Here is a 7,598-nt window from a genome sequence, read left to right as displayed (position 1 = left end):
AGAAAATAATTTATTGAAGAAACAGAAAACTGCAGAAATACAACACAGTCATAACCAGTAGAGGATGAACAAATAGAGTTGGTTTTTTTTTTTCTTTCTCTTTTAAAACCTGTTGACAGGCTGGAGTTAAGTTTCCTGGTAACTTCCCCTGCGTGAGTCATTGCGAAGAACAAGGAACAAACTCCAGAGCACACAGCACAGTTTGGATAAAGTGCCTGACACATAAGACTTTAATTTTTTTTCTTTTTTTTTTTTTTTTAACGTTTGTAAATAGCTTAAACAAATATAGTTGCAAGACACAGAGGAGTAACAATTGCATTTCGCTGTAGAGTAAAACCTATCCCATGAGAGTAACAATGAAGCAGCAGGAAAAAAAAAATTCAATTTAATTAGAAGGAAAAAGTCATGTAAAAACGCAGAGATGCAGCCCTCGACCACGCGGGACGAGGGCGCGCGTCGCCTATTGCTATGCAGAAAAATGAGCGATGTTTTCTGGAGGTGGCTGGACTGGCTAACCCGAGGCTGTGGGTTCTTCTGGCCAGGATGAATTCTGTCTGTTTGGTTTTTTTTCTTCCTTTAGAAATTTAAGGGGAAAATTAAAAAAAAAAAACCAAAGAACTGAATTTTGTTCTTCACATTTTTAATTTCCTCTCTTTAAAAACCCCAAACAAAGAAAGACGCAAGAGGAACTGGATTCTGCGCGGCAGCGGCTGCAGGTCCAGACCCGTTGCCGGCAGCCGGCGCCGCCTCAGCTGCGGTGTCCTCTGAGACAAGGGAAAAGGAAAAAGGAGCTGATTTAATGCCGGGGACGCAGGGTGGTGACAAGGGTGTGGTGCCGGCAGCCACCCAGCCCAGCAGGTTGGGGAGAGAGGTCATGAGGAGCCGATCGTCTTCCCCTCTCAGACTTGGGATGCTCAGGAAAACGGCCGAGAGGCGATGTTTTTTCACAAAGCCGTTTCTCAGTGTGGAGAAACACCAGCTCCTGGCCCACTCCGTGCTGACGTCCCATTAGCGGAGCTGTTCCCAGCAGGAAAAGCTCGGCTCCGGCTGTGCCATAGCGGGGTGACAATGGCTAAAACCCAGCCGGGCGTCCCCATGCTCCTCCTGCTCTCCCAGTGGGATGGGGACAGCACTGCCCCACTGCTGATGGTGCGTCCTCAAAGCACAAAAGCCATCGGTGGAAAACTTCCACCCAAGGTAGAACCAGAGTGCCTGGGGAGCATCACGGGTGATGACCCACGTCTCTGAAAACTTCCAGAACTGAGGTAGGACGCGTTGGCCAGGCTGAACCAGCAGGTCTCAGTGGGAGATCCCGGGTCTCCTCCTCTTCCTCACCCTCCAATGAGCCACTCTCCATCACTATCAGAGGTGCCCATGGGGCCCCGGCTTTGCTCCTGCTCCCCACAACACAAAAACGCCCTTCGGGGGCAACCCTGGTCGAGAGAATTGTCTTTAGGAAAGAGCTCGGATTGTCACTACCTGCAGGGAAAAAATAATCTTTGGTATCATGGCAAGTTGCTCCTCAGGGCATTTTGGTTGATGTGGGCAGCAGGCACGGCCAGATCCGGCGTGGGGCAGGGCTCAGCCCGCCTGCGGTTGATCCAGCAAGACCTGGTGGGCACAGGACAAGGAAGAGCACTCAGCTCTTGGCTTCTCCACGTTTTCCCAAGCCACTTGGTTCATGCCCTGTGATGGGGAACCAGCTGGTCTCTGTAAGGTCCGAGGGCTTGTGACGGTGAGTTGCACCCAAGCCTGGTGAGACCTTCGTGTGGTTGGAAATGAGGTCTTGACCTCCAAGCAGCAAAGCTCCTCGTGCTGGAAAAGGTCTTGTAGGAGGAAATGGGACACAGCGGGGACGCAGAGCTCCCCGGAGGACAGGAGGGTTGGTTAGTAGATGAATGATGCTGCTGGAATAAACATAATCTCTTCCTGAAACCCAGGTCCTCATCAGTGAGTCTCATGTGTCCCATGTACTGAGCATCTCAGTGCTGGCCATGAAGAAGGCAAAGGCTGCAAGGACACCACAACAGACAAGAAATGCAGATTAAATTGCTTTCAGGGGCCACTTTGGTGGGGCCTGAAGAAGCTGAGATCTCTTTCCTCACAGTGGGATGAGCTTTGGGGCCACCTCTAGTGATGGACGTGAAGGATGGAGTGGTGAAGATGCTGGAGAGAGCTGAGGAATCAGCATTTTGAGGTAAACGCTCTGGTGATGGTGGGGAAGCAGAAAGAAGCAAGTACCACCGCATCCTCCTGGCCCCTGTCACCTTCCTGACCTCCAAAGACGTGACTCTTACTGCTACTCTTCTCCCATCTTTAAAGGAGAGGAGGAGGAGCAGGGGGAGGAAGGAGCAGGGGGTGCAGCCTTGTTCAGGAGGAGACATTCCAAATTCCCCTGAGACCTGCCGGTGGGCTGGGGTCCTGCAGGACCACTTCCACTGGCTTGGACTCTTCTTCTTCATCGTCTTCTTCTTCGTCTTCTTCCCCCTTCAGCCAGAGCAGGTGCCCCTGTGCAGGGCAAGAGCCAGGCTGGGTGGCACAGGACAGCGTGGCAGGGTGTGTGGGCTGGGTGGTGTTGGGCAGTGCCTCTGACCCAAACCACGTCCTCAGGGAGAAAAACCTCAGAAACGGGTCGCTCCAGTCCATCCCCGGGTCCAGCTGGGCACAGATGCAGCAGCATCTTCAGGCCTCTTTCCACGCAGGGCAAGGGCAGAGGGGGAGGTCTGTGAGGTCACCCCAAGGGACGTGGACTTCGGAGCATCAAGTGGAAAGGTCGCAGCTCCACGGGGAAGTTTGGGGTGCCCGGGGGCCGTTTCCCTTGTCTCAGAGCACACGAGGAGCCCCGCGGCTTTGCCGGCTCAGGTTGTGGTGGCTGATTGTCTCCTTCTCTTGTCTGCGCTTGGGATTTGACCCACAGAGCTGGATAAAAAAAAAAAAAAAAAACCAAAACAAAAAACCAAAACAAAACCCAAAAACCAAACCCAAAGCACAGTGAGGAGCCGGACCCCATGGCGGCGGGCGCGATGCACACATGCCAGGGTCCCACACCGCAGATACCCTCACCCCGTTTGCCAGGCACGGGGCTGTGTCGTGCGCCCCGTCCTCCTCAGGGGTGTCCACCGAGCAGCCCCCTGCCTCCCCGCGTCGCTGCCACGTGATTTTCAGGGTGAGGAAAGGAAGAAAAGAGGCAAAGGAAGAAACCGAGGGGATAAACGACGACTCTCCCGTGATTGCATGAGCTGGAACAAAAGGTGATCCATGCAGAGAAGTCCTCATCAACTGAAAACTCATGGACAAAAAACGCACAGTTTGTCCCCTCCCGCTCCCACCCGACCACCCCTCCCCGCATAATTATTACATTACTTCAAGAAAGAGTATATTCTTTTCATGCATAAATCAAATGCTCATCTTGTCTTTTTTTTTTGTCTTTTTTTGTCTTCTTTAAATTACATTTGAACACAGAACACATATAATAAATACTCTTGTACGACATGACTCAGAGAAAAGTAACACATCTGAACGCAAAGGTATTGTCATCATTATTAGTTTTTCTTTTTTTTTCTTTTTTTTTTTTAAAAGGACTTGTTTAAATATGAAATCTGTAAACTCCAAGGGTCCTTTTTTAATCTTTCTCTCTCTCTTTCTCTCTTTTTTTTTTAAATCGTGAAACTATCCAGCTTTCATTTCCTTAACATTCAATATGTCTCCCATTGAACGCATCAAAGAAATAAGAACATGCCGTCTTCTGCAAAATTATAATTTAACAGTATAAAGCTTCAAGTCACAAATTCCAAAAACTAGCTAAGTAATTATTTTTTTTTTATCACATAAACTATACATTAAATATTTTGAGGTATTTCAGAGAACATTGTCAAAGGCTTGTAAGGTCTGTGCTGGATGGAAAAGGCGGCTTTCTCCTGCGTAGAGAACGTCTTTGGTATCACAAGCCATGTGGGTGTCGGGTAGAAGCGGGGTGGCGTGGCCGTGGGGTTGGCCAAGATTTGGCCAAGGCAATAGAGCAGAGCGGGGGACGGGGAGGCAATTGGGTTGGGGATGCTCTGACCTGCTCTGTTGGGTTGCTCAGAGGGACGGAGGGGCCGGTGCCTCCCCACCGCAGAGGGTTGGCCCTGGGCAAGTTTGGTCCAACTCAAAAGGAGCGGCCGCAGCCAGAGCCTGAACCAAGTATGTCCAATTTAACCCAAGATTTCCCTAAACTAGACGTTCTGGAGACTGCTACGGAAGAACATCTTCTCCAGCGGGTACTCCCATTGCCTTTTGCTAAAGCTGAGCCTATTGCCTCCAACGAGCCAAAAATGCCCCTTTGGGGACTTGGAAATGATTCCTGCCAAAGGTTTCACAGCTCCAAACGGTTCCCTAAAGGAGAGGTTTGGGAAAAGCCCAGGGTGAGGCTTTCCACTGCTCCCATCTTCGTCTTTCCAGTCAGCAATGCCATGAGCCCTCCCTGTGCTACCAAAAAGGGAAACCGGAGCCCAAGTCCGAGCTGAGCAAGGAAGAAACACCCCGTGATGAAATCCACCTCTTCATGTCGTGGGCTTCTGCAGGGTCCCAGCGCCGAGCTGGCGCGGCAAAGGACACGGAACAAAGCCTTTCCCCGAGAGCGACATCCCACGAGATGAGACCTGGACACCAGGTCAGTGCTCCTGGGGCAAGAGGGGCTGGATGGAGGGACCCTGGGGACCACGCCAGGTTGGGGGACACAGGAACATCTGAGGGGGGGGACACACCAGGGGACCAGCACCTTGGCCCACAGCGGGCGGCAAGGGGGATGCTTTCTCTTCAGTTAGGACAAGGGTTGGGTTTTTGGGTTGTTTTTTTTTTCTCCATCCCAACACCCAAAGACTACAAGAGTTGCCAGAATCCATCCCGTTGGAGAGCTGAGGTACCAGTGAGTCTTCAGGATCGAAGCAGAGGAGCAAAGAAATGGCCACACACCTTTGGTACAAGAAAAAGGCACTCATCTACCACGCCGCCATCCCGGGGTCGCTCGCTCGCCTTCTCCCTTGCTCTCTGGGGACGTTACAGGGCTGGGGAGGGGGGTGTCTGGGGGTGGTGAGGGGCTCTCGGCCGGCCCGGCCGCGGGGAGCAGGGAAAGTGGCGTTTCCAGCACAGACCAGACAAGGCAACAAAATCTTTGGTATCAGACGTGATTTTCAAATCACAAAAATTGAAAACTCAAGTGAGGTAGCCTTTATTCTCGGGTTCTCACTAGAAATGTCTTTGCATCCTTGAGGGCCTGTGGCGTTTACTCTTTTTTTTTTTCTTTTCTTTTTTTTTTTCTGTCTTTTCCTTTTTTTCCCATTTTTTTTCTGGTTTTTTTTTTCACTTCCCAAACCAAGGCCCCTTCCTGGCTTTTCAGCCCTTGAACACTACTCGATGGGGTTCAGGAATCCACCGCCATCGTCACCACGTCACGACAAGACAAGAAGAAACAACGTTAGGGGAAAAAAAACCAGTGGCGGGGAACGGGGTCCTGGGAGGGGGATGAGATTCACTTTGCCGTTAGTTTTTGGGTTGTGGTTGGCAAAATACACAGCGGCACCTGCCCCTTCCCGTTCCTTCCCGCTCTGCATCCCCCTCTCCCGCCCTCTCTTCCCAGGAATCAATTGGTTTAGGTTGGTGTGACTGTGTCCAGTCTGACACCCCCGACTCCTCCACCGCCCACCTACCCCAGGAGCTCTTTGGTTCAAGACGTCCTCTAACCCTGCCGGTCACCGCGGCCGGCCAGGGATTCATGTGCAGAGTTTTGTTTTGGTTTTTTCTCTCTTTCATTCTTTTGTCCTTTCTTTTCTCTTTTTTTTTTTTTTGGGGTGCTTTTTTGGTGAACACATACACTTTTTTTTTTTTTCTTTTTTTCCTTCTTTTCAACAAGGTGCCTTCCTGTTACACAACAGATCGCTCTCAAAGTAAAGTGAATCGAAGAAAGCATAGCGCTAGAACACAGGTGGTACTATTTTACCCGCATAAATTCAATAGTGTCCCTTTTTTTTTTTGGTTGATGGTTGGTTTTGGAGGATTTTTTTTTTTTCTCCAAGTGGTGGGGAAAGGAAGGGGGACCTTGCCTTACCCTCCATCCCCAAGCCTCTCCCAGCCCTTCCCTGTCCCCCGTGCCACCTCATGTTCCTCCCGCGGATGCCCCAGGCCGGCATGGAGCCCACGGGGCGGCTGGGACGAGGGCTGATTGTAAGGATTTGGCCTCGTGATTGCTTTTTTATATGGCACAAGTCACCATCGAGAGCTCGGAGGAAACGATCGTTTTGAAGCTAGTACCATTGCTCCAGAAATTCGCGTTTTAAGGCAGGTTGTTAATTGGCACAAAAAAAAAAAATCTGGCGTCTTTTTGGTAAGTTGCCGGTCTTTGCGTTGAGCTTGTTTGGTTGTGGTTTCTGTTGTTATTCCTTTTTTTTTTTTTTGGGTTGGTTTTTTTCCCTTTCGATCTCGTCGGGGAGTTTTCCCCCTTTCTCACACCCAGGGCTGGATTTCGCCACCAGATCCCTTGGATTTTCTCTTTTCTCACTGTACACCGACGTTGGTTCCCAGGAGGGAATTTTTGTTGTTGTTGGGTTTTTTGGTTTTGTAATTTCTTTGGTAATAGAGATGAAGAGGAGGGGGACAAGAGGGGGCAACTGTGTGTCGAGGGGTGGATGGGGCGAGACACAAAGCCAACAAATTTGCTTTGTCTGAGTCCATTCCTCAACCGAAAAGCGAACCAGAAATCCAGCGGTGAATGGTGGAGCCAGTCACCAGGAAAGATCAGATCCTTCGCTCCAAGTCTCTCCTCCCATCTCCTTTCAAACAATTCTTATTTTTAAATACCCGATTTCTGTAGCTAAAATGTGCTTCTTTGGCCTGCTTGGGCGCCAGGCGACGCGGTGCAGCCGCGATGCCCCTCTGGCTGTGGGGCTGGGGGACGCTCGGGCGCGCAGAGGCAGGTGGCCACGGTGAGACGTCTTCTTTGCCGTGGAGTTTGGGAGGGATCTGGGGATGAGTGCTCTCGTGGGGCGGGGTGCGTGTGTGCGTGGAGGGGGACGGGGAACGTGGGTGCTCTTGGGGGTGTCCGGGGGTTGGAGGAAGATGCCCATGGAGGAGACTGAGGCTACAGGAATGCACTCAACTGGGTCTTCAAAACCTCTGAGGGAGAAAAATGCCCGTGTGCCAACGGCAGAGAGGGTCTGGCTGCCTTGGGGAACCCCACTGCGCCTCAGCGGGGGGAAAATCTTCAGCCCGGGGTCACCCTCCAGGCACACGGAGAGCATCTTCCCTGCTCATCCCCCTTGGAACTACAGGGGGGTCCCTGGTTCGGTGGGGTTGTGCCAGAGCCCAGCCCTGTGACTCCACTTCTTCCATCTCCCCGTCTTTACCCCTCCACCACAGGAGCCATAAGGGTGGCTGTGGCAGAGATCGAGGTTGGGGAGGGGTGGTCAGGGGGTGCCATTCTCCCCAAAGACCCCGCTGGGCAGGTGAAGACAAGGTTCTGTGGTCTCCGTGGACCAGAGATGCTTCCAAACAGCACCTCACCTTCTCCCTCCATCCCACGTCACCCCTTGCTCCACAGGGGTCTCCTCCAAGTCCTCCCAGGG

Source organism: Chlamydotis macqueenii, chromosome 26, assembly GCF_036417535.1.
Source record: "Chlamydotis macqueenii isolate bChlMac1 chromosome 26, bChlMac1.mat, whole genome shotgun sequence".
Lineage (NCBI taxonomy): Eukaryota > Metazoa > Chordata > Aves > Otidiformes > Otididae > Chlamydotis > Chlamydotis macqueenii.
This window is presented reverse-complemented; position numbering follows the sequence as displayed.